The following is a 26,195-nucleotide window of genomic DNA, read 5'->3' on the forward strand; positions in this document are numbered from 1 at the left end:
ACTGTTTAATCTATACATTGAGCCGTTGGCGCAGAGGCTTAGAACTAATTTGGAAAGAACCCCGTTCAAATATAATGGTTGGGAAAAGAAAATAGCTTTGTATGCAGACGACCTCATGATTTTCACGGATAACTACGTAGGATCAATTAAAGCTATTGAGGAAACCCTAAATGACTTTGGTAAAATATCCGGATATCAAATCAATCAATCAAAAACAGAGATAATGAGTTGGAACTCTCAAATAAATCGCATTTACACCAGGGACAAATCAGATATCTAGGGATAGAGTTGACTAAAAGTCTTGATAAAATAACCAAGACAAATCTGGACAGAATATTAGCGGAAGTAAGAAAGTTGCTGAAGGCGTGGGGAGGCCTCCCTCTTACCTTTTTGGGCAGATCTTATTTGATTAAAATGGCTATTCTCCCGAAATTTACATTTTCATTTAGTGCAATCCCTCTAGAATTTAAGAGAGACACTCTGAAGAAAATACAAGGTGAATTAACAAGCTTCATCTGGGCTTCTAAAAGTTCTCGTATTGCATGGGGAAAACTTCGGAGAAAAAAATCAGAAGGAGGAATTGCTAGCCCTGACCAATTGAGTACTACAGAGCCTTCCAAATTAAGTACATCAGGGTTCTACTAGGTAATCAAGATCAGTATCCCGAACACCTCAAAGCAATGACCATCAATACTGGTCACTTCCTGTACAAATTTGGTCACCCAAAGTACTTCAAAAAAATAAAACTGAAGATGTTAAAATCAGCAGCCAGACTATGGTATCAGATCAGGAGTACTCTCAATATCCCATACTATAGTGAGTTCGCGCCTATAAGGGACTCCCCAGGAACTCCGGAATGTCTTAAATATAGCTTGGCAAAACCACTTAAAACATCAGATTTTCAGGTCTGGGGCAAAATAATAGCTAAGAATACTCTAATAGACTGGGAGATCCTTTGTGCAAGTACAAATACATCCCTTTCGAAATTTAAGTATTATCAACTCTCTGGTTGGGCGAGAACGCTGAATGAGAAGCGCAACAGAAATACAACCCTAGAGGCTTCGATGATAACAACTTCCCCAAAGAGAAAATAAATTGCACTATGGTACTGGGCAATGATCGCAGCCAGGGAGGAGGACCTGCTGATCCCGGAAAATACCTGGGGGAAGGAGCTCCCATCGCTGGACCTCCAAAACCTGTGGCAAGTATCCATGAGCAAATGTAGGTCCATTGTGAAATCTGCTACCTTAAGGAGAAACCACCTCTTTACCTCCCACAGAGCCTACTGGACGCAGAAGCGTCTTTCCAAATTCAGTGGCACTAATACGAAATCCTGTCCCAAATGTGGTTTACCAAGGGCCGATGATGTGCACATGTTCTGGCAGTGTCCCCAGCTTGACGGCTTTTGGGAGGAAGTGAGTAAAATCTTAGAAGCAGTACTGAGAAGACGACTCATAGTAAGTATGGATCTTGTTATTTTTGGGGTCAGTCATCAAGATGGGGTAAAAGCCTTAACAAAAAAAGAAGAGAATTTGCTATTTATGTTAATCTTGCTGGCACGAAGGGAAATTTGTATTAAGTGGATAAGAACAGTCCCCCCCCCCACACATTTAGAATGGGTGGCCTCCGTGAACAGATTAAATAAGTGGGATAGGAAAGGGAAACCTAGTAGGAAATAAAATTACTGGGAGGTTTTGGAAGATTCGCAATTTATTAATTAATTATTAATTGGGAGACTTATAATACCGACATGCTAAGCCCTATTCTTTTCCAATGATTATGCAATGGCAATACTTCTACAGGCATGATGCTTGTGTGAGTGGCCATGACGGCCAGCTCCCCTACTCCAAAGAAAAAGTATTGAAAGTGTCATTGACGTAAGGGGACCCGTCTAGGTAAAGAAACATAACGATTTTCCCCGACTCCAGATGTTGGGAGGGACTGGAAAGTAAAGTTGCGGGTCCCCGATAACTCCAAATACAATCTATTGCAGAATGAGGGTAAAAAAAGAAAGTACATTACAGCAACGCCTGCAGGGGGCATGTACTGTTTATTATAGTTCTGATGGTGTACCAGAGGAAATCCATGAAAACGAGGCCAATACACTTTCATAGAAGAAGAATGGTTGGAAATGTATATTCATGTAAAACAAAGATATACATTATGTAGAAAAATTTAATTAGATGACAGTGGCGTATAAACATAACACTAATGAGAACCTCCTGGGAGGAGCATACACACAAAATAACAATTCTCATGTAATTGAAGAGTTCCCAAAATTACAAACTTTGATGAGCTAATATGCACAAAGAACAATACAATAGAGAGGGGTCCTAGCGTGGACACAACCCCCAATTACTTAACTTATAACCAACAAGAGTATCCACGGGTCTAACAATGGAAAGAGAAAGAGACAACCTCAGTGACATCTGTTTCTAACAATATTCCTTTCTAATATAAGAAATCAGTTACATCCTTAGGATTTAAGGAAACCCATCAGTCACCAACCGATACGGCCCTGCATCATCTGGGACTCCTTATAATATTACCATTGTGTGGCATAAATGATGATATAATGGACCTGATGACAGTGTCCTACACAAACTAATGTCACACTAGATGTACCTCCAGTTGTACTGCTGGTGGAGAGGAGTGATGGGAAAGGAAATTGCAGTGCACAAAAAGAAATTATGAGGAAAAAGTGGTTTAAAATTGGGTAGATGATAGAGATTATAATTTATTATTTCGCTCAAATGCCAAAGATTAAAAAACAGAGCAATTTAAGGCAGTTGAAACAAATATCTGCCCAGGTTAATGTTCTTAGGTCTACATGTTTCAGCAATAATAATGGACCTCTTTGTCCTTGCCTTCTTCAGGACCTTGTGAAATGTAATTACTACCGCAATGTGTGACGAACACAAAGATGTGAATAAAAATGAAAAAATATCACCTGAATGTTGAAGGTGTATATCAATATCGTTCTGCCTGTGAATTATCAGATCACTAGAATAGATATAAAATTAACTGTTACTCATTTATATATAATCTGTCAGAGAGGTAAAAACTTAGAATATGGGTGTCTCAAAAAGTAAACATCGCACAAGAGGCAGTAATGCTTTGTATTGACATATCTCATCATAAATTATTAAATCGAATCCATCGTGTAATCTCCTTTACATCGATGTGTTGACTTCCCCGCTTACCTATTTTGCAGGGGGATTAGGCCTCCTCACCTGGCTGCGGCTCAGGGGGAGGAAGCACCGCTCTATAAAAATCAGGGGAAAATGGCACATATGACAATATCGAATGTCCTGCCATCACTGATAGGCTAAAACAGGTTCAGATGTACAATTCTCACCAAGTTTTATGTCAAATATTGTAAAGGATAGCTCAATGGTTAACCATATCCCTATGTTGAATTCAATACAGTCGCTTCATCCTGCATGTTCAAAAAAAATGTATGTTCAAAAAACCTGGAGGCATAAAGCTCACACACATTAACTGGCAGCCCCCTCGAATGATTAGATATGTTGTTATCGTTCGAGTTGCCAAATTTCTACATACTAAGTAACTCCACTTTCTCTGTCACCATATCAAAGCTGTGGCTCCATGTTTGTAATAAAGCGTTCGAGTCTGCCACTAACACTCTGTGTCTGGTGTAGTGGTTTGTGGTAATGGGCATTTACAAGAAAGTGGAGCTTACGGCAAACCAAGGTGCTGCTTGATGCGGCATCAAGTTGTAAAAAGCACGGGCCCCGCACCTGTGACCCTTCGCAGTACGGACAGAAATAAGCATGACTATCACCCTTTACCGGAATGCTAAAAATGCCCATATACCTGCTCCTCACCTCTCCTTCGGTACTTCTGGCCGGCTACCGAGCCGACTGGGGAGTTGCTCATTTCTGTGTGAGAGTGTGAGAAATTAAGATGTGGTTGAGTGGGGTGAAACCATACTCAAACACCAGCCACAAACCTTGTCAGAGAGAACCCCAAAAAGTCACTAAATTAACCTGTGCTTAACCTGTACTAGTTTGGCACAAAAGCAGTCAGACTTAATTCAGAGGCAATGTGTAAAGAAATTATGCAGTATTTAAACAGTAATAATGTGAAAATAGAACATAAGAAAAATAACACACACATTTAAAAAAAAATAAAGTAAATTTTAGTAAAATATTTGACACCATCATTTGAAAGATCCAGTCAGTAGAACCAGACTTAAGGTTTTTTTAAGATTTATATGAAAAAAGCACCTAAAATACCAAAGCACCAACTGCAGGCATCTAATCGCGCAAGATCGGTTCAAAGTCGAATTTATGGCCGACTGTAACGGAGCACGGTCTGGATACTCCAAGTGAACTGGGTCTGTCTCTACTTACATTCGGAAGAATTTATTAAGAAAATTGTCTGAGAAGGTACATTTCAGCAGGACAAGACAGCCTGTGGTGTCCAAGGAGGAAGCATCATCATTGAGGAGCTGCTGGACGCTGTGAAGATTTCAATGCCCAGACTTAGCCTCTTTTATTGAAGTTGAAAATCTCTAGTGAAATGTAGCTGCAAGCTGTGTCAAAGAGGGCTCCATGAGGCCAGGTACTCCTTCTACAAGGACACACTGAACAGGATTTGCTGCTGCGGCAATGTACATAGCGAAATCTGCCACAAAGTCAGGTCAACTGGCGATGAAGGTGCATCGGCAAGCAGGTAAATCTCTGACCACATTTTGGCTGAAACATTTCTAATTCCTAAGTTTGGGATTTTGGCTATGTGGGCACATTTACCACCACTTCCAGAGATTTCAGACTGGAGGGGCATCCCTTGGAGGGTCAGCACACACTGAGTCTGAGAACAAGGTTTCAAGATGGTTGGAGCCTTCTGTACACAAGGCTTTGACCAGGAGGCCAGCCAACTAGTCCTTGGAGTCACTCTGGAAGTCTTGTGTTCAAACAGGAAAGCAGGTCTCATGCATCAGGTCAGACAAATGAGGGCACAAGGCAGCCTTCAGGCAGCAGGCCAGTCTAAGTGAGAGTTACAAGTGCCACATCTTTAAGAAAAAAATCTATGCATCTCCAAGTGTTTCTTGAACAGAACCACATTGTGAAACTATTCATCTCCCAGGGGGATTATCAGCATGTTTGTGTATCTTTGGGAGGATGTGAAGGAGAGATGTCCTGCATTATTTATTGTTGAGAAACAGGAAATCTTGTTTACTAATATGCCTTTCGTCTCTGGCCTGCTCAGCGAGAGAGAACCATAATGACTTAGAGGGGATTATGGTCAAGGTGTATATTATGTTCGATGTTGATAAGCTGAAGGCATATTCCATCATTCTATTGCTCAATGCCTTGGACAACAACTCTATCATCTTTATCAGAGGATTCTATGGTGACCTGATCATTACTTTCAGCTCAAGTGACGTTGTATTGTGTGTGTAGCTTCTTTTGAGTTTGGGATGTAATGTCCTTCATGACTAAGGGCCACATGTACTAAACTATTTTGAAGTGGCAAACACTTGGATTCTCAAATTCAGCGTGTTTGCGACTACAACATAGGTATTTCTTAAACACAAAATGTACTGAATCCTAAAATGGGTTTTTAAATGGTTACCAATTCATAATTTGGCAGAGGCATACTGTGGGTGTCCCTTCCAGTTGCAACCATTGAAAAGTTATTGACTTCCAAGTTGGGATGGTAACTTATTCACAACAGGGAAGGTAGGCCCCTTTCCTTTTATGAAATGGAGTAAATGTTTCTGAAGGAATAGGCAGTTGTCCTGCAAACTCTCCCTGAAACATTCTTTTTTTAAACATTTTTTTTTAAGTATAAGTAGCTCTATTTCCTTCAAGAAAATCAAGCTGCTTAAAAAAAGTTTCTTTTATTTAAAACTAATCACAGTGATCTGTTAGACCTTGCAGGCCACCATCCCTGTGATTTTGACCAACCAGTTTGAGTTGCAATTTGAGACCACCCTAATTACTATTAATTAGGTAGGTCATACAACAATGCACTATGATCCCTTATTTTATGAACCAGCTTATTAGTATTTTGGTCGGTTTTATAAATACATTTCTGGATGCAGAAAGACTGGTTGCAAATTGTGACCTCCCTTTGTTGACCAGAACTATAGTACAGCTGGCCCTATATTCTCATTTTTTATTCGTCATTATATCACAACAGCTGGTTGCAATCCCAGGTGACACATATAGTATTTTTCACATTGTTTGAGAACACACTAATCGAAAGACAAGTGGCAAACATATTCTCGTCATTCACTTCAAGTGAATAAAATTAGAGTGTTTGTGTTGTGTTATGAGTGTTTTATACGTTTTTTGACACTGTATTGTGTTCTTTTCTTCTAAATTTCCACTGCACTTTTTCACAAATCTTTTGTGTATTTGGACACTGTTTTCTGTTCTAAGCTTGATGATACCGATGATGACAACAGGGCTGTCCTGGCGAGTACCAGTCAGGTCCCCGTTTGGTGGTGCGCCCGTGAGGTGCCATCTCGCTTCTACACACTTTTTTTCGGTTTAGCACTATATATGTTGGACACGAGATTGAGTGTGGTATGATCGGTCTCTCAACTGTGGTTTTTACTGATGAATGAGAATCAGGCAATTGTGTGAATTTAGCACTACCCGAGATATTTCGGCTACCCCATGTAATATAGAAGAAGGGGAGTAATGTTTGCTAATGAAAAAGCAACAAACGAAATATTCTGAATAAGGGTAAATCGCTACATGTGCTTCTATAGTCTAGGTCTTGTTGCATTTGCAGACTTTTTTTTAAAACTTGGATGCCGTAAATTTTCATAGAAAGTAACCCTGGGCGGTGAACCACGCTCCGCTCGTGGAATTTGCGAAGTTGCGGCAACTATGCGCTTTGCAGTGAACGCGAAGATGTCAAATACTTCGCAATCTACAGCGTAGCATAGTTGATTCTTCCTCGCGTGCTCAATAGCGTTCTCGCGTGCGCAGTAACAACTTCTCGATTTTCTCTCCTGGTTCCATGCGCCACGAGGTTTGGAATCCGACCGCACAATCCCGCGAGACTGTGCGAACGCGATCACGTCATTTGGACGCGCGCTCCTCCTTCCGGCGCAGTGTTGATAAGATCGCGTTTCCGCACACGCAGAAACTACAATCTAGCACAGAATATCTCTCGAGCATGATAAAACCTTCTCGAAAATGATCATTTTGCCCAGACAAACCCTTCAGAATGTGATTTGGCTGTAGTCTTTTGTGCAAGGAGTCCTCTTTTTTGTTTCTACCCTTTTTTTCAAGAGGAAGTCTCCAACTTCCTGTTCCTGTCCACCAGGCTCCTCCCAGTGCTTTGTCTATGTGCTGCTCACTTTCATTTGGATTTGGACTAGAAGGGATCACTGTTTGTGTATGTCTGCTGCATCATATCATTGGATTGGATTTATTGAGGACTTTTGGATTTTAAATTTTATTTTACAAGGTGGAAAATTGGTGTACATGTTTGTTTGATTTGGGCTTTTTTTTACCTACAGTTTTCTGGGCTTTTCAATCCTTGTTAAAAATTATTGTTGAGGGATGATGTACTTTCATGAGGGGCCAAGTTGTATTTCTTTGAAATTTCATCCAGTAGGCCCAGAGGTACCCATGGGTCCAATCATATTTCTGTGGTGTCTATTGAATTTCAAGTTTTTAAACATCATGGATGGCATTGAATTCAATTGCAAACTGTGTTGTTTTTTGGAGTGGAATTTCAGTTTTTGGGTGTGTGTTAATTAAATATTGGCTTTTCAGCCAATAGGTAACCTTAGGAATTCATATAGTTAGTGTAGGCCTGCTTGAGTTCATTGTATGTACTTTCTGTGGGTGGCCTGGCCATGTGGCAGCCATTTTCTGGGACCAGCTACTGTGCTTTTGCCATATGCCTCCAAGCTTGTGGCCTACTCTGCCAGTAGGCACAGAGGTACTACTTACAATAGTAGACAACGCGACCTTACAGTTTTTGTATTCTTCGCGCGCTCAATCTGCGTGCTCGGGCACACGATGACGACTTGTTGTACAGTTCACGCTGCCGAACAGGCCGAATTTGCAATCCCGCAAGCAATATGTCTCGAGTTGCATAAAACCTTCTAAAAAATTATGATTTTGTTCATTTTGCAAAAAAAACTCCTCAGGTTGTCATTTGGTTGTAGTTTTTTGAGCATGGAGTCATTTTTCTGTTTTCATTTTTTTTTAAAAGGTGGAAGGAAGTTCCCCAGAGACCTCAACTTCCTGTTCCTGTCCTTTGTATGTACTTTGTTGTTTGAGGGTAGGCTGACCATGTGGGTGGCGGCCATTTTGTGAAGCCAAGCATTGTGCTTTTGCCATAGGCATGCATTGTCTGTCTTCTCTTTCTTTTCATGTTGTTGTGGGTGGCCATGCGGATTTTCTTTTTTGCATTAAGCTGTGATGTGTAACAGGCATCCTCCTTTGTCTGGCCATATAGGGATATAGGCCTGCTTGAGTTTATGGTTTTCTGGGCTTTACCCATGTGCCTGTGATGAGTGACCATGTGGCTGGGGGCCATGGTGGTGGTAGTAGTAGTGTGCTGTTTTGTTTTTGCCACATAGGCCAGTGTGTCTTTCCATTGTTCCTGTTGGTTTACTGTTTCCATCCCCATTGCTATCTGCTGCAGGTCACTGATGCTGCATCCATCCGACATGATGCACAAATTAAGGATAAAAAAGTTCCGCTTCCACTACATTTGTATTTTAGTTCTTTGCTATTCTTACTCTTACTGAGTGTACTAACACTGCTAGTAATTAAAATTTAAATTAAAGCACAACAAATTCCACATTTGACTGATGTTCTTCTGCCTTCTTTGTTTGTAGGTGCAAAAAAGACTGAGGAGGAGGTGTCTGTCATCATTCATCGCCCGTTGTACCGCCAGACGGACGTTCTTCTGTTGTACGTGACATGTGGTGTGACCTGACCAGACATCTCTGCAACTAGTACAACTGAGTGCTGCTGACATCTGAAGAAGATGGGCCCAAAGAAAGCAGGTACCAGCTCCTCCAAGACCAAGAAAGTTGCTGAGAAGAAGAAGGAAGAACAGAAGAAGTTAGTGACACTTAAGTGTGGTGTTGACCCCAAAACTTTTTTGGGGAAGCTAAAAAGTACGCCTGCAGCAGCAGTGTCCGGGGGGCAAGCTGGGGCCAGCACCCCCTAATCAGTGGGCCTAACCCCCCAACCCAGGCCCAAGCAGATGAGTGTGGAAGAGGTAGCCAACCTAATGGTGGAAAGCAGTGATGCTGAGCCTGACCTAAACTTATCGCTATCTCAAAGTAGTACACAATCAACGCATGAGGGAACACAGCAGATAAGTGGTGAACAACAACAACCGCAACCACCTCCCGCAATAGTAGTTGTTGTTCCTCCCGAAGTAGGGGCAGTTCAGGAAATTGAGCTTCATGCAGAGCAAGAAGAGGAAGCCACTCATGCAGGAGATCTATTGTTTTCCAAATCCCCACCAAGGAAAAGGAGGTTAGTCAATTCAGTTCTTCGTCAAGCATCCCTTCTGATGATCTAGATCTCACTTGGGAGCCACAACAAGCTGAGCATGAGAGGGAGACACATCCCAAGACCAGGCTAGGGAAAGGAAGGTTCCAGAAAGCCTTACACTTATGGAGGTCGATGTAGAACAGCAGGATAATGATGATGATGAGTCTGATCCAGTCATCACAAGCATCACTCCCGGCCTGGAGACCAACATTTTTACCCTTTCCAGAATGGCTGCGACTAGTAGGGATGTAGCATGCATACCTCCAACACAGGCAACACCAACACGACCTCCAGCTTCCATATTTACATTAGCAAAGGGCCGGCAGCGTACTACATCCAGCACGAGCACCACCTCAGCAGAAGAAGGTAGTGGTACTACTACGCAGCCACATAGTCAAATTCAACACACACCCTCCAGTTCATCTGGCATTGGAAGTGGCACCTTTAGCAGGAGACAAAAGTTAAGCTCCGCAGTGTAGAACTTCTTTACGGTTAGCGTAAAGGAGGAGAACATTGCTATATGCTCCATTTGTCATTCCTCTGTTAGTCGTGGTAAGCTTGGTACAAACTATGTATCAGGGATCGTCAGCAGCGCAAGAATATATAAGTCGCCACTAACCTGTCTCTTGTGACCAGCAGAGACGATGACAGACGAAATCCCTCTCTATTCCCTCTGTCGCAACTCCTGGCAGAGGAGGAATACCCACTGCTTCAAATTGTGCCCATGGGAAAAGGGAAGTGGATAAAATAATAAACTAGCTGTAGTTTCTGTATTCCCTCAGGGTCTGGTCTGGTAGGCAGCACGGCCGAGGAAGGGGTGTGTACTGCAGGACAAGGAAACAACATTAGAATTTTCTCCCTCAAGTACTCTCTCTCTCTCTCGCTCTCAGCTCTAATCCTGCTCCAACTCACCAGGAGATATACAGCCTCGGCTGGAATCCAACAGACAATGTACGATGAAATTCCAAAGTAGTTTAACCTGGGACTAGGCACCTTCAAGCTTTGGTTCGAGAAAGAATGCTCCCAGGATTTCCAAAGTATAGGTGTTGTTATAGTCACAACACTGAATAGAGATGAACCGAACAAGAAGAATCACTAGTGAGTTCAGCGACTACACGTAGGACGCCAGCAAGCACCTATCCCTCAGAATACCTATTCGTTATTCCCGAGGAAAAGGCAAAGTATCAAAAGTGTACATTGGAACATCCAGAGACTGCTCCACTATTCAAGCGCTAACTAGTTTCTTGACGGAACACAACAGAGACCCCACAAAATGTAAAGAAAAGAAAAGGAAAGTAATATTAAAGGGAGGAGGCGAGCCCGCACTCCTTCCTCGATACCTGTGAATCACCGAGGACCCCTCAGGGACAGATGTAGACTCTTGGAAATGGCAGGGAGCAGAAAGTCCGCAGGGTGGCAAGGAACTCGGAGAATTGACAAGGCAGGCTCTTGGTCAACGTCGGAAAACTGACCACGAAGGCTCTTGATCGGCGATGGGTAAACTGACCACGCAGGCTCTTGATCGGCGTTGGATAAACCTCAGGCTGAAATCCGGCTGGGGCACACCATACCGCCAGTCCTGGAACTGGGAGGATTGTCAAGCACCGTCCCAGTGTGGGGGAGGTGCTTATATAGGACCCGCCCTATGCCGGGCTCGCATGCGCCCCATGGCCTGCTGGTAGTAGTAGTTCCTTATCCCATGTTTCAGCGAGAAAACTGGAACTACCCTAAACCGCTTTCTCCGTCGGTACGAAATCGCTACAGTACCCCCTCTCGAGGACAGCCAACACGGTGGTCGACCTGGCTTACCCGGATGAGCTTCATGAAACCGGTCGACCAAGGCAGGGCAATGGAGATGGTCCTTAGGTTCCCAAGTCTGATCCTCAGGACCGAACTCTTTCCAGTCAACCAAGTATTGAATCCTGCCCCTAACCAGGCGTGAGTCCAAGATAGCCTGGACCACATACTCCTCCTGTCCGTCCACCTCCACAGCCAGATGTCGAGTTGGCAACCTCATACTAGGGGGACAGGGTTGAAGCAGGGAGACATGGAATACGGGATGAATCTTTAACGATATAGGCAGGGACAACTTCATAGCTACGGGGTTGATAACCTCACTGATACCATAGGGCCCTACATATTTCAGCTTCAGCTTATTAACCCCTCTCAGATGTAGGTTCTTTGTGGAGAGCCACACCTTGTCCCCCACCTTGTACGCGGGTTCCTGGGACCGTTTCCGATCTGTAAACAGTTTCTGAAACGCCTGAGCCGCTGCTAGATTACTATCTATCTAACAACACTGCTTTGAGATGAGCATGGTGTTCGTCTATGCAGGCAACTGGGGAACTGGCAGGCCATTCAAATGGAAGCATGTTTGGGTGAAACCCATTGAGGCAATAAAAAGGCGAACAACCTAGGGTGGCATGTGCATCGTTGCTGTAGGCGAATTCTGACATCCATAAGAGAGTAGTCCATTCAGAGTTGTTCTGTAGGGTGAAAAAACTGAGATACTGCTCCAGGGTCTGATTCAGGTGCTCTGTCTTTCCATCGGTTTGCGGATGGTAGCTAGAGGAGAGTCGTGCTTCCATTTTCAAGACAGTACAGAGGACCCTTCCAAAAGTGACGTGAATTGAGTGCCCTTGTCAGTTATAAAGACACTTGGTATGCCATGTGCATGTACAATGTGTTGGAGAAACACCTGGGCTAATTCCGATGAGGTAGGCAGGCCAGGTAAGGGAATGAAATGTCCCATTTTCGTCAGATGATCCACTATCACCAAAATGACAGTCTGATTCTCACAAGGAGGCATCTCCACGATGAAATCCATGGATAAGGTATGCCATGGCCGTGGAGGAATGGGTAGTGGGCGAAGTAAACCGGAAGGTTTAGTATGGATGGCTTTTCCTTGTGGACAAATCGCACAGTTCTTCACATATTCTTTTACGTCTTTACGTAAACCGGGCCACCAGAAGGAGCGTTCTACGGTGGCAGTGGTTTTATAGACACCCATATGTCCACCCAATACTGAATCATGGGCCCAATTCAGCGCTTGTTGTTGCAGTGTCTCTTGCGGTAAATACAATGCATGGAAGTGATAGGCGAGATATTTTTTTCCGCAGCGATGTTCAGGCTCTTCCTGTATCCATGCTTGAAGGTCCACATCTGCCACTGCTATTTTTACATCCTCCAGAAACTCCTGTGAGGTGATCAAGGCTAGAGTCTGCTCTGGATGTTCTGTTTCCATCAAGATGAGTGGTGGTTCGGGTTGTATACTTCCCCTCTCTTTCCCCAGACGGGAGAGAGCATCAGCTTTTCCATTACGGGAACCAGGTCTATACCTAATCACAAAATCAAAGTCAGAACAGAAGAGGGTCCACCTTAGTTGCCGGGGCGTTATGGCTTTTGCGGTTTTCAGAAATAACAAATTACGGTGGTCCGTAAAGATCTCTCCGTATGTAAAGCCCCCAGTAGGTAGTGTCGCCACTCCTCACAAGCCCTCTTGATCGCCAGTAGTTCCTTGTCCGTAATGGTGTAGTTAACTTCACAGGGAGTGAGCTTTCGTGAATAGTATGCTACAGGATGTAGTTGTCCTGTGGTGGGATGGCGTTGGGATAACACCCCGCCCAGAGCATATTGCGAAGCATCAGTCTCTAGAACGAAAGGCACTTGTGGGTCTGGATGACGTAGAATAGGGGCCTGAGTAAATCTTGTCTTCAGGAGTTGAAACAACTCCTCTGCTTCTTCACCCCATATAAAAGGAGCATTTTTTCTCAATAGACAAGTGATGGGCTGAATGATTTTGGAAAAGTCCTTAATGAATCGTCGGTAATAGTTGGCAAAGCCAAGGAAGCTTTGCACGGATTTTACATTCTGGGGTGTTTTCCAGGTAGTGATAGCGTGGACCTTACTCATGTCCATCTGAAACCCCTGGGTGTTGATAACATAACCCAAAAAGGCAACTTCCTGAGCATGAATAAGACACTTTTCCAGCTTGGCGTACAGTGAGTTTTGTTGCAGTTTTCCAAGGACTGTTTTCACATGAGTTATATGTTCCAAGAGTGTGGTTGAATAAATCAAAATATCGTTGATGTAAACGACACAAAAGGCTCTCAAAACAACCCATCAAAACCTCGTCCATAAAGAACTGGAAGGCGGCTGGGGCGTTACAGAGACCAAACGGCATCACCCTGTACTCGAAGAGACCGAATTTGGTTCTGAATGCCGTCTTCCATTCATCTCCTTTCTGCACCCGGACCAGATGGTAGGCTCCACGGAGGTCAAGTTTCGTAAAGTAACGCGCGCCCTTTAGTTGGTCCAGTAACACTGGTATCAAAGGAAGCGGGTAACTGTTTTTAACAGTTATCCTGTTTATAGCTCTGTAGTCAATACAGGTTCTCAGTTCTCCGCAATCTTTCACGGAATAAAGAAAAGAGGAGAGGACGCTGGGGACGTGGAATGTCGGATGAATCGGGAGGCAAGATTGTCTTCAATATACGTTTTCAAATACTGCGTCTCTTTTTCTGTTAATGCATACACACAACTGCAAGGGATGTCAGCTCCCGGTGTCAATTCGATCTTGCAGTCATAGGTCCTATGGGGTGGTAACCGTGTGGCTTTCCGTTTGTTAAACAGAGCGTGATACTCTCGATATTCTGTAGGTAGGACGGTGGCACAGCAGAAGTGGTCTTGGGTGCAAGCAGCCGCCAGATAAGTAGCAGGTGATGGCACTTGGTTCTCAAACAAGGAAGTCTTGTTTTTGCAATGTTCTTTGCAATACTACGATGTCATGTTCACAGTGCGAGAAGCCCAGCTAACCAAGGGATCATGTAAGGTGAGCCACGGCATCCCTAATATGAGGCGGAATTGGGGTGCATTGATGAGGTCAAACTGAATGTATTCATGATGGTCACTACCAAATTCCATCAAGAGAGAGTGAGTATGGTAGACCACTGGACCAGAGGAAAGGACTGTTCTGTCCACCGCTTTCACAATTTCTGGTATCTCTTTCTTTGCACATGGAATTCCCATTTTCATGGCAAAGTCTTGGTCTATAAAGTTACCGGTGGCACCGGAATCGAGTAACGCGTCCACCTTCAAACTCTCCTGAGTTGTTTTCCAGAAGGAAACACTGACGTTCATGTGGGCTACTGCTGGGTGGAGAGTATTCGCTAGGACAGGGGAGACCATAGTACAATGTTGCCCCAAATCAGAGATCTCCTTCTGATTCGGGACCATTCGTTTTCCGCCTGTTCACTGGTTCTCGAGTTCGCTTGTAGTCGGGGAACACAGGTTCTTCCTGGACCAGAATTTCTGGCTCGGCAGTCTTTGATGAAATGCCCCCCTTTTCCGCAATAGAGGCACAGTTTTAGTTTACGTCTCTAATCCCTCTCTTCAGATGTGAGAGGCCCTCTTTTTCCTCCGATTTGCATAGGTTCCGCCCTTCAGTGGTCTTTGGGTGGTCTTCCACCGATACTTTTGTTCTGGGATAGAAGAACCGGCCTTTGCTTCTTCCTCTGTCCCCTTTTCTTTCTTGTAGATGATGATCCAACTGAACCGTTAGATCAATAAGTTCCTCGCAGGTCTGTGGTAATTGTACTACCTGTGCTAGCACGTCTTTAAGCTCTCCTCTTAGCCCTTGATAGAACAAGGTTATTCTCTTGGAAGTAGGCCAGTGGGTCTCAACAACTAGACGATTGAAAGTGGTGATATATGTCAACCGGTCTTGGGACCCTTGACGTAATGTAAGCAGTTCTTTGTCTAGTGACATCATATGAGATTTTCGATCGAACAACCTTCGTAATTCGAGACAGAAATCCGAAAAGTGGTGTAGGACAGGATCGTTTCTTTCCATCAAAGGGATTGTCCAACTAGCTGCATTGCCACCCATATAGGACATCATAAATGCCGTTTTTGCAGCCTCATCATGGAAGACAACAGGCTTACATAAAAAATGAAGACGGCATTGATTTAGAAATGTCTCAAACTTCTTTGGGTCCCCGTAAAACCTCTCAGGGGGAGCCAAAGGTATTCCAGTATTTTGTATGATTTGGACCGTTGGTACTGTATCTGATGGGGCAGGAGGTGTAGGAGGTGTAACAAAAAACCCACCCCCTTGGGCGCTTGCGGAAGATGCCGGTGTGGTAGGAGGAGGCAGGGTGGCTGGTCTGATGTGGAAATCCTGTCCAGCTTCCCTGTGGGTAAGGCCTGCTACCTCCCTACGCATTGTGGCCATTTCCCTATGTATGGTCTGATTTTCTAAGCGCTTATTTTGTACCTCCTGCTGAAACGCGTTGACGCTTTCCAGCAACGAGGCCAAAACCACGTTCGTATCCATCAACCGGCTGGGAGTTACCCTTAGGCTTGACAATCTGTCGGGGATCGTCAGCAGCGCAAGAATATATAAGTCGCCACTAACCTGTCTCTTGTGACCAGCAGAGACGATGACAGACGAAATCCCTCCCTATTCCCTCTGTCGCAACTCTCGGCAGAGGAGGAATACCTACTGCTTGAAATTGTGCCCAAAGGGAAAAGGGAAGTGGATAAAATAATAAACTAGCTGTAGTTTCTGTATCCCCTCAGGGTCCGGTCTGGTAGGCAGCACGGCCGAGGAAGGGGTGTGTACTGCAGGACAAGGAAACAAGTAGACAAACATTAGAATTTTCTCCCTCAAGTACTCTCTCTCTCTCTCGCTCTTAGCTCTAATCCTGCTCCAACTTACCAGGAGATATACAGCCTCGGCTGGAATCCAACAGACAATGTACGATGAAATTCAAAAGTAGTTTAACCTGGGAGTAGGCACCTTCAAGCTTTGTTTCGAGAAAGAATGCTCCCAGGATTTCCAAAGTATAGGTGTTGTTATAGTCACAACACTGAATAGAGATGAACCGAACAAGAAGAATCACTAGTGAGTTCAGCGACTACACGTAGTACGCCAGCAAGCACCTATCCCTCAGAATACCTCTCCGTTATTCCCGAGGAAAAGGCAAAGTATCAAAAGCGTACATTGAGACAGCCGGAGACTGCTCCGCTATGCAAGCGCTAACTAGTTTCTTGACGGAACAAAACAGAGACCCCACAAAATGTAAAAAAAAGAAAAGGAAAGTAATATTAAAGGGAGGAGGCGAGCCCGCACTCCTTCCTCGATACCTGGGAATCACCGAGGAGCCCTCGGTGACATATGTAAACTCTCAGAAATGGCAGGGAGCCGAAAGTCCGCAGGGCTACAAGAAACTCGGTCGGCGTCGGAAAACTGACCACGCAGGCGCTTGATCGGCGATGGGTAAACTGACCACGCAGGCTCTTGATCGGCGTTGGATAAACCTCAGGCTGAAATCTGGCGGGGGCACACCATACCGCCATTCCTGGAACTGGGAGGATTGTCAAGCACCTTCCCAGTGTGGGGGGGGTGCTTATATAGGACCCGCCCTATGCCGGGTTCTCATGCGCCCCATGGCCTGCTGGTAGTAGTAGTTCCTTATCCCATGTTTCAGGGAGAAAACGGGAACTACCCTAAACCGCTTTCTCCGTCGGTACGAAATCGCTACACTATGGTACCGGAGGCCAAATTACCCATTTGAAAAAACACCACGCACTGAAGTGGGAGGACCACCTTCGTAGTATAAAAACTGGAACCATTGCTGTTGGTGGGGATAAAGTAGTACAAGGTCCACTCACGGTCGAACAGGAAGAAGAAGAAGAGGGAGACATTCTATCAGGTAGTGGTACACAAAGTAGCCCTGTCCCCAGCACTACAGTGGTACCGCCCACATCCTCCGCATCAGCAACATCTCAGTGGCACAAGAGTAAGAGTCAGCTGGAGACACCAAGGAGTACTGCGATGCAAAGTGCTGCGTCAAGTCGAACAGAAAGAAATACCATGCAGCGTACCATTCTTAGCATGTTTACTAGGCAGGAGGAAAAGTACGAACGCAACCACCCAATAGCACGTTTGTACAATGCTAAGCTGGCTAAAATATTAGCACTGGACCTTCTCCCTTTTTCTTTTGTTGAAGGGGTGGGTTTTCTGGAATTTGTGACAATCATCTACCCAAAATGGAAGGTTTCTAGCCGCTACTATTTTGCCAGAGTTGCTGTTCCAGTACTACATCACGACGTGCTGGAATTGCTTGGAAAAACCTTACATCGGAGTGCTGTTCATAGTATCCATCTGACAACAGACATGTGGACAACTTGCCAAGCCACTGATTACATGTGCATCACTGCAAACTGGATCTCTTTTTCAGGTGTTAGAGAAAAGCTATCTGCAGGCGTTGACACTGTTGAGATTTTTAATGAGACTCGTAGGCATGCAACTGTAGCCATGTTTGCTATGGAGAAATCTCATACTGCTGCAAACATTGTGGCTGAGTTTAACAGCAAGGTCTTTGAATGGCTGCGACCAAGAGGGCTTTACATTGGTTTTGTTCCCACGGACAATGGCAGTAATGTAGTTAAGGCCATGAAAGATGGTGGCTATTTCTGGTCACTGCATTAACATTGTTGTTCAAGACTTTGTGAAAAATGAAAGCAAAGTCAGCAACTTACTGACCACCTGCAGAGGAATATGCACACATTTCAACCATTCTTTTAAAGCCCGGAAGCAGCTAAAGGTCATTCAACATGAGCATAAAATGCCAGTCAAAGCACTCATCCAGTAGGTGCCAACACGTTGGAACTCAACTTATTACATGCTTGATCGGCCGTTTGAGCAGTACATACCACTTAATGCTTATGTCATGACAAGAAGATTAGGGGATCCTACTGTGAAAGCCATAACCATTGAGATGTGGCAATGGGACCTCATTAAATGCCTGACAGAAATGCTACTTCCTTTTGAGGTCTTCACACGTGCAGTCAGCAGGGAGGTCTCTACTCTGGGCCAAGCTATCCCATTGTTGTACATGCTAGAGCAACAGCTGAAGGAGGTGTCTGAAACATACAAAGGTGTGGAAGACAAAGTAGACGCATGTTATTTGGCGAACGCCTTAACCGTCCGCTTATCTGAAAATACAAGGATTCAAAATAAGATTGTGTCACATCGACATTACATTACTGCCACAATTTAGGATCCACAGTACAAAATATTTCTGAACAGTAATGCAGTAATTCCTTTTTCAGAAGGGGATGTTGCCAAGTACAAAACTTTAATAGCTGTGAAAGCCACTGATTTAGAAAATGGACGGCTCTCAATTAGAGGCCTGCCAGTGCCAGCCCCGGACAGTGCAAGTACTACAGGGCATCCAGAGTCAAGTTCTTCTTCAGAGCTTGAGAGCAGTGTGTTTGCTTCCCAGCAGTCACGAACACTACCAATAACATCAGCAACAGCACCAACAGGATCTGATTTGTCAGACACAGCAAATAAAATAGCTGCTTGGTTTCTACAGAAAGGGATGGGTAAGTCTGTTGCTGGTGCAAAGTCAAAAGTGGCCAAGCAAATTGGAGCACCACTGAACATTGAGCGGATGGTCCAGGCCTATCTGGATGACACAACAGAGGTCTTCATGGAGTAAAGCCCATTGGAGTATTGGTATGGGAAAAGAAGCCAATGGCCAGTGCTCAGCAGGCTGGCGATAAAGTATCTGGCATGCCCTGTCACAAGTGTCTCTTCTGAGCGTGTTTTCAGTGCTGCTGGTGCCATTGTAACTGTGAAAAGGACCAGTCTCTCGCCCAAAAGCGTGGAGAGGTTAACCATGATCATAATGAATCAGTACTTCATACCACCGGACTACAAAATACGTGAATCACAGCAGGAAGAGGAGAGCGACTCCGAAGACATAAGTAGTGGGTTACCTACTTCTGTCCAAACCACCAGGGTTTGAGGACGAGCTCCTCTTCCCTGAGAATTAGGCTTTCAAATTGTTCCTTTCTCCCTTCATTTATTTGTGTGTATATCTGTCTTTCTGGTTCAAATCAAACCACAACAAATCCATCACCACTGTCTCTTATTTTCATTTACCTATTGGAGTTGCAAGTCTGTGCATTTAACTGTCCACTCCACGCCACAGAGTCCTGCTCTATCTTCCTGACTCACCCTAAATACATTTCCATCTTGCCAGACATTGGATGGAGATGGAGAATAGTACAATAATGTAGCCTCTAAAAGTCCCTCCATAACAAGTTAAACGTACGTGACTATAGCCATCTTCTGTTTTGTTTCCAATCCGAAACTCATCACTGTCTTAAGGCTACCACCTCTGTCTGCAGGCATACACAACTCTTCACTGTCAGAACTTGACTAGGCATCCAAAACTAAAGTAAACTCGTCCTCACTTTCAGAAGGCTCGGCATCTCTGATCTGACAGCCAAAGAGAAGAGCAAGACAGGTATATGATTAATGAATGATACCATGCATTGCATTGGATGCTTGCTGTTTCTGAGCACATGTGCATGAAGTCGAACTATACTAGTAGTTAAACTAATAACAAGGTAAAAGTGACTTAAGTGATAGTCAATGTTTCCATGTTGTTTAATAATAACCAATTGTACTCCTACTACTGCAGGTGCAGTCTGGACTTACTTAATCGGAGTCACTCACTACAGACTGAGTTGGTGTTGGTCTGTTGGACAACACGTACACGTACCACACCATGATGATGATGATGACCATACTATCTTTGCACGCAGTCAGTCAGTTGGATCTGAGATGATTGATGGAATGCAATTCAAGAAGTGGCATAAAAGGTAAACACAATCAATCAACAAGAACCACAGCAGACCTAGGCTACATGTCTGTGCAGTGGTGGAGTCGAATAGTGGTATGATGACTGACAGTGGCGCATTGATTTAGTCACTTGATTTGGAAAATGCTAGGTTGCTGTATATGCCTTTTGTCTGGCTCTGTCAAAAATTAAGGTAAATGGAGTTTGGGTCATGGCCCGGTGCCGTGGGCCTGTTCTGTGCTGGCTCCTGTCCTGTTGTTCTTGTAGATTAATGCTGTGTAAATAGTAGAGTAGACACAATGTATCCAAGCTGCCTCAGTCTGAAAGTCTTCTCGCTCAAGAGTCTTGTCTTTTTGCACTGCACCGTAATTGATGCTTTTTTAAATTCATTTATTTTTCAATACCCCTATTGTTTTTCCATCAACACTTACTGGCCGGCCTTTTACCCAGTGCTATTGTACTTCGAGCAATAACTCACACTTACCTTACCAATCCTCATCAGCCAGCCAGTGGCACCCAAGAATGATGTGCAAAGTGTCCATGGAAGGGAGGACCAAGATGAATGACGTGATATAACTACACATTTGGACCTGGATAATACAGTAACTTTAGTATCACATTAGTCTTTTTAATAATTTGATTCCTTTTTTCTCTTCATTCATTTTACGACTGTGTGACTTTGTTTGCTAATTGCTCCCTACAACTATTTTTTAATTTTCTTTGCTAGCTTTCAGCCCGGTACAGCAGGTAATTAGGTGTTCTCTGAGGGCATACAGTCAAGGCAAATTTCATATAATACTACTTCCCTGTACTGTCTAATTGTGTAGTAGTAGTTAAGTACTACTCATTAACCATCTAGTTATCTTTATCATGCATGCATTTCCTTTTTCTCCCTTTATAGATTTATTGGATAGTGGATCATCGCCGTCTTCAAATATTGTTTTGCTTTTGTTGTCTCCATGCGTACTGTTTTTCTTTGTCAAACCTTTCCCTCCTTCCCATCCATTCATCAAACCCTAACACTCTTCCCCCGGGCTGTGTGATTTTATATTGAGGAGTTATGTGACTACATTAAATCTGCACCAACAATTGATCACACGCTTGCTGGGGCAGATGTGGTGAAAGCAACACTAATTAAATGTCAACGAGGAAGGGCGAGGATCTGCTTCTGCTTGCCCACCCATGCTCAGTGTATGTACAAGCCAATTAATTTTCCAAAGGGACCCACCGAATATATCATAATTAATTGCTGGCATTGATTGGATTTACAGCATTTAAGTTTATGAATTAGGATTGTGTTAAGTCACTCCTTCAACACAACTACAGTTTAACTTCTAAGCTTCTTGTACTAGGCGGTCCCCGCCACCATTATTTTCTTTTAGTTTAGCAGTTGCAATATTGTTTGTTTGGCAGTTTTCTTATGTACTGTACGTTTCTACTACTCCTACAGTCTCTCTCAGGCAAATTACTGTCTCTTTTTTTTGTTTGAAAATGCTGGTGCCAGTGTCTACTACTACCACCACCACAACTATGGTATTTTCTCCATTCTCTTGGGAAACCATGCAGCCATTGCTGTGCCAAACTTAATCCTCATCAATCACAGGTACGGAAAGTTTGCTGGGAGGTATAATGGACTAGGAGGAGTGACTGGTAGTACTAGTAGGACAAATATAACTCAGTGAGGGGTGCCGCATCTATCTGTTTGCATTGTACAAAATTGGCAGATTATTTAAATCAAACACTGACTGCTGCCCTGCATCTGCAAGTAAACCTTGTGAAGTACATTAAGTTGTGAAACAGTAACACCACCACAAAACATTAACATCATATGTGTTAGTATAAATAAATAACATTTATTTTCATAACAAAAATAGATTATCCCACACCTCACCCACTCCTCTCCCTAACCCCAACCAATGTCCAAGTCCAACCACTATCCAAAAAATAAGAAACCCCAACACCCAGGGCCCGATTCACAGAACTAATTTAAGACAAAATCCTAAACTTACTACCATTTTCGTATTCACAGAAGGCACTTACTCATTTTGGTATTCACAGAAGACACTTACTCATTTCGGTATTCACAGAAGTTAGGAGTCCTAACTTTAGGACTCCTAAATGCCTTCTGTGGATACCGAAAGTCCTAAAGTTAGGATTTTTCTCAATTAAGTAGTAGTAAAGTTAGGACTCCTAACTTTAGGACTCCTAAATGCCTTCTGTGGATACCGAAAGTCCTAAAGTTAGGATTTTTCTCAATTAAGTAGTAGTAAAGTTAGGACTCCTAACTTTAGGACTCCTAAATGCCTTCTATGAATACCGAAAGTCTTAAAATTAGGATTTTAATCGGTTTAGTAGTAGTAAAGTTGAGAAAATCCTAATTTTAAGACTTTCGGTATTCACAGAAGACATTTAGGAGTCCGAAAGTTAGAAGTCCTAACTTTACTACTACTAAATTGAGAAAAATCCTAATTTTAAGACTTTCAGTATTCACAGCAGGCATTTAGTAGTTCTAAAGTAAGGAGTCCTAACTTTACTACCACTAAACTGAGAAAAACCCTAATTTTAAGACTTTCGGTATTCACAGAAGGCATTTAGGAGTCCAAAAGTTAGGAGTCCTAACTTTACTACTACTAAATTGAGAAAAATCCTAATTTTAAGACTTTCAGTATTCACAGAATGCATTTAGGAGTCCTAAAGTTAGGAGTCCTAACTTTTCTACTACTAAATTGAGAAAAATCCTAACTTTAAGACTTTTGGTATTCACAGAAGGCATTTAAGAGTCCTAAAGTTAGGACTCCTAACTTCTGTGAATACCGAAATGAGTAAGTGCCTTCTGTGAATACCAAAATGAGTAAGTGCCTTCTGTGAATACCAAAATGGTAGTAAGTTTAGGATTTTGTCTTAAATTAGTTCTGTGAATCGGGCCCCAAATTCCCACCCACCAAACAAAAGTACTAAAAAAGGGGCAAATCAACATGGTCCATCCATAATTGGCTGGCTTTAAGGTGTTTGTCCACGAGGATTTTTACGCGCTCTTCTAATTGGTCCTCCAGCTGTGCCATCCGGAGGAGAAGTTGCTGGTGAAATGCACGGCACTTACATTTGCATCCATGTGGGGGGCAGCAGATGTTGAAAAATGGCGGCTGTGGGTGGCTGCCTGACCGCGGCGCCGTACTCCTGCAGGTGGGGCCTGGCTGGGGCCCGGGGCATTGGAAGAGGCAGCAGCTGCTGCCGCCCCCTCCTCCTCCTCCTCCTCTGCCTGAGCCACCAGCCAGCGGTATTCCTCAACGATGGCCTGCAGTTTCCGTTGCCGGGCCCTGGCTGCCAACTCCTTCTGTGTTGGTTTTTGGGAAGGAGGATCTATAAAGAAAGAAACAGAATTGTAACCAAAACTCTTAGCAAAACTGTAACACAAAATTAATTCAACACATAGTGACACAGTAGCACTAGCAAGCGCAGTACATAACATTTGTGGTAAGTATCTATCCTCCTGCTTCCCCGGCCTCTAACATTTGTTGGCGTTTTTTTCCGCCATTATACTTGCCCTAGTACTATGGATGGACTCCAGTGCACAGAAGAACACCAGGCTTTTTCTTATCTCTAGTTTAGATAAATTACATAACCTTGTTGTAGGCTGTAGCCAGCAAGCCAGCACAGTCAGCTAAGCTTGCGTCCAAGACCAACATACGAGTCAATACGCAGACGCCTGTTACTTTTATTTACTAAGCTGCAGGTGGAGAAGCTCGTATATTTTTCGATTACGGGTGGCACTGGCCATAATCTCTCTGTTACATGAAGGGTAATTGCTCAATTTCACTTTCAGTGTGCCCTTGCGCCTACAAAAAGGCAGATGAATTATAATATAATATACTTCTGATCCAATGATCGTTACTATATGGAACAACATAACAGTCCAGTAGCGGTCAGAGGTGGGAGTGCTGTCGGGCGGTGATGTGGGGAGGGGAGGGGGGATCAAACTATGGATTGTGGACAATTACTGGTAAGTAAACATATAAATAAATTAAACACATTTTGTTGTGCGCACTGCATTCAGAATCCATAGTTTACAACCCCCCCACCCTGCCCCTCCCACTCCCCACATCACCACCCACCAGCACTCCGACCACCGACCGCTAATGCATGCATAAGGTACTTTGTTCATTGATTGTGTAACCAACAGATAGGCCACCTTCTGCAAGCTGGCTGAGCTGACACAAGCGAAAAAAAATTAAAATAGGGAGGAAGTGGTCCTTGGAGTCAGAGGAAGGGGCTTGATAATATATATGATGTGCTTGCAAATTACTGAGTCATCAACTGTATTCTGAAATGAAATCCTACTTTTATATAATATATGATGACCCTGTGCTACTATGGCGCAGTTTCTTTTACATTATCTTCAAAGTAGTATTCGTCTGCATCCATTGACAGTCTCCACCTATGATGAATACATTCAGGGGGCATCCATCCATTAAAAGTAAATGTCTATCATTCTTTTGTTATATGTATCGCTTAACAAACCTTAGCTGGTTTCACTTTCACCAACAGCCACTTATGCGTCCACTCCTTCCTTCCTTGCCTTGCCTTTGGGTTTGACACAAACACCACTTATGATTCTTGCTATCCACTATCCACCCATATTGTGTCGCCCACCCAGGCAGGCATCTTCTTTCACCTTCCACCCATCCTTCAACAAACCATGCATCTGATTCCTATCAGCCACCTGCATGCTGCTTCCAAAGTATCATTCTCTGCTAGTCCTATTGCATCTCTTTCGTCCTTCCTCCTTTCACCCTAGTTCTTTCCCTTTTTGTTCAACACATCCATCAAGGACATCTGATCTGACTTTTAGTCTTCTCCATAACTTTCACAGCTGATTTGGAGTCTGATAGAAGAGGCCTTTGTTTACTCAACTCACGCTGGTAATGCTATTGCTAATGCATTGGTAAGTAAAGGGTGTCTTCTTCAACCGTTGTATATTGTTCAGTACAACTTCAAGTTCATACTTACTTAATAAGTCTCACAGTACAGTGAGTGAAGTGTTCCCCTTCCAGCTAGTAATGCCAATAACTAATTAATATAACTTACCACCGCCCACAGCTGCTGTTTCCTCCCCCAATGGTGCTCCTGCCGTTGCCGCATCTCCTGCCCCCTCCTGAATGGCAGCATTGGCATCGCCGCTGGCCCCGCCGGCACTGGTGGTTAGTACTGGTAGTGCACCTATAAAAAAAGTACACATTTTAGATGCCTGTACACCTCCCCCTATTTTACTCATTTTCACCAGGAAGGAAGATTGAAAAACCAGTTAAAGTACAACATAAATCATCACTAGTCCAAATTGCGTACTACAGTAGAGTCAGTAGACAGACATTAGTAGTATTATTATATTGTCCCTAGGGTCATCTCATCACTACTCCTACTCTAGTCTTTGGAAAATTAGCCTGAGCCATGTAACCATTTTAGATTCATGTCTACTCTTTTGCGCATGTTACCTCGCAGCTTGTTGCGCAGTAAGACGCCTTTGAGGCCACATGGTGCTGCATACAAGTGGAGAGGTTGAAAAACAAGCCACTTTTTTATGGAGTTCGGTTAGTCCCTGTTGCTTAGCCATAATGTCACACTTTTTGGTATGACTGCAAAAATCTTGCATAATTGTATTATACTGTCTAACGTGCCCCATTTTTCTCATAATAGTCAGAAGATTCCCTTCTATGAACCAGAGATTTGCAGAGCTTGCGAAAGATGCATGTAACCAGTATACGTTCAACAGTGAGGGGTCTCCCAGAATTCACACAGATCTCTATCATGCACTAGTTGTACAACTGTTTAGTTTTAATCTTCTTTATTTTGCATATTGGAGCTGGATGTAATTTCATGGAAAACTTACAAAGCTTGTTATTATTTGAAATAAATAAACCTTTTGAACTTGCACATAGACTCTGTGGTATATTTGGTGTGGTGTTGTGGACTTACACGAGTGAGTGAGAGAAAGGGTGTTATGTTCTGGGTTGTGTAACAAAATCATTGG

This window comes from Lissotriton helveticus, chromosome 3_1 (genome assembly GCF_964261635.1).
Source record: "Lissotriton helveticus chromosome 3_1, aLisHel1.1, whole genome shotgun sequence".
NCBI classification, from domain to species: Eukaryota; Metazoa; Chordata; class Amphibia; order Caudata; family Salamandridae; genus Lissotriton; species Lissotriton helveticus.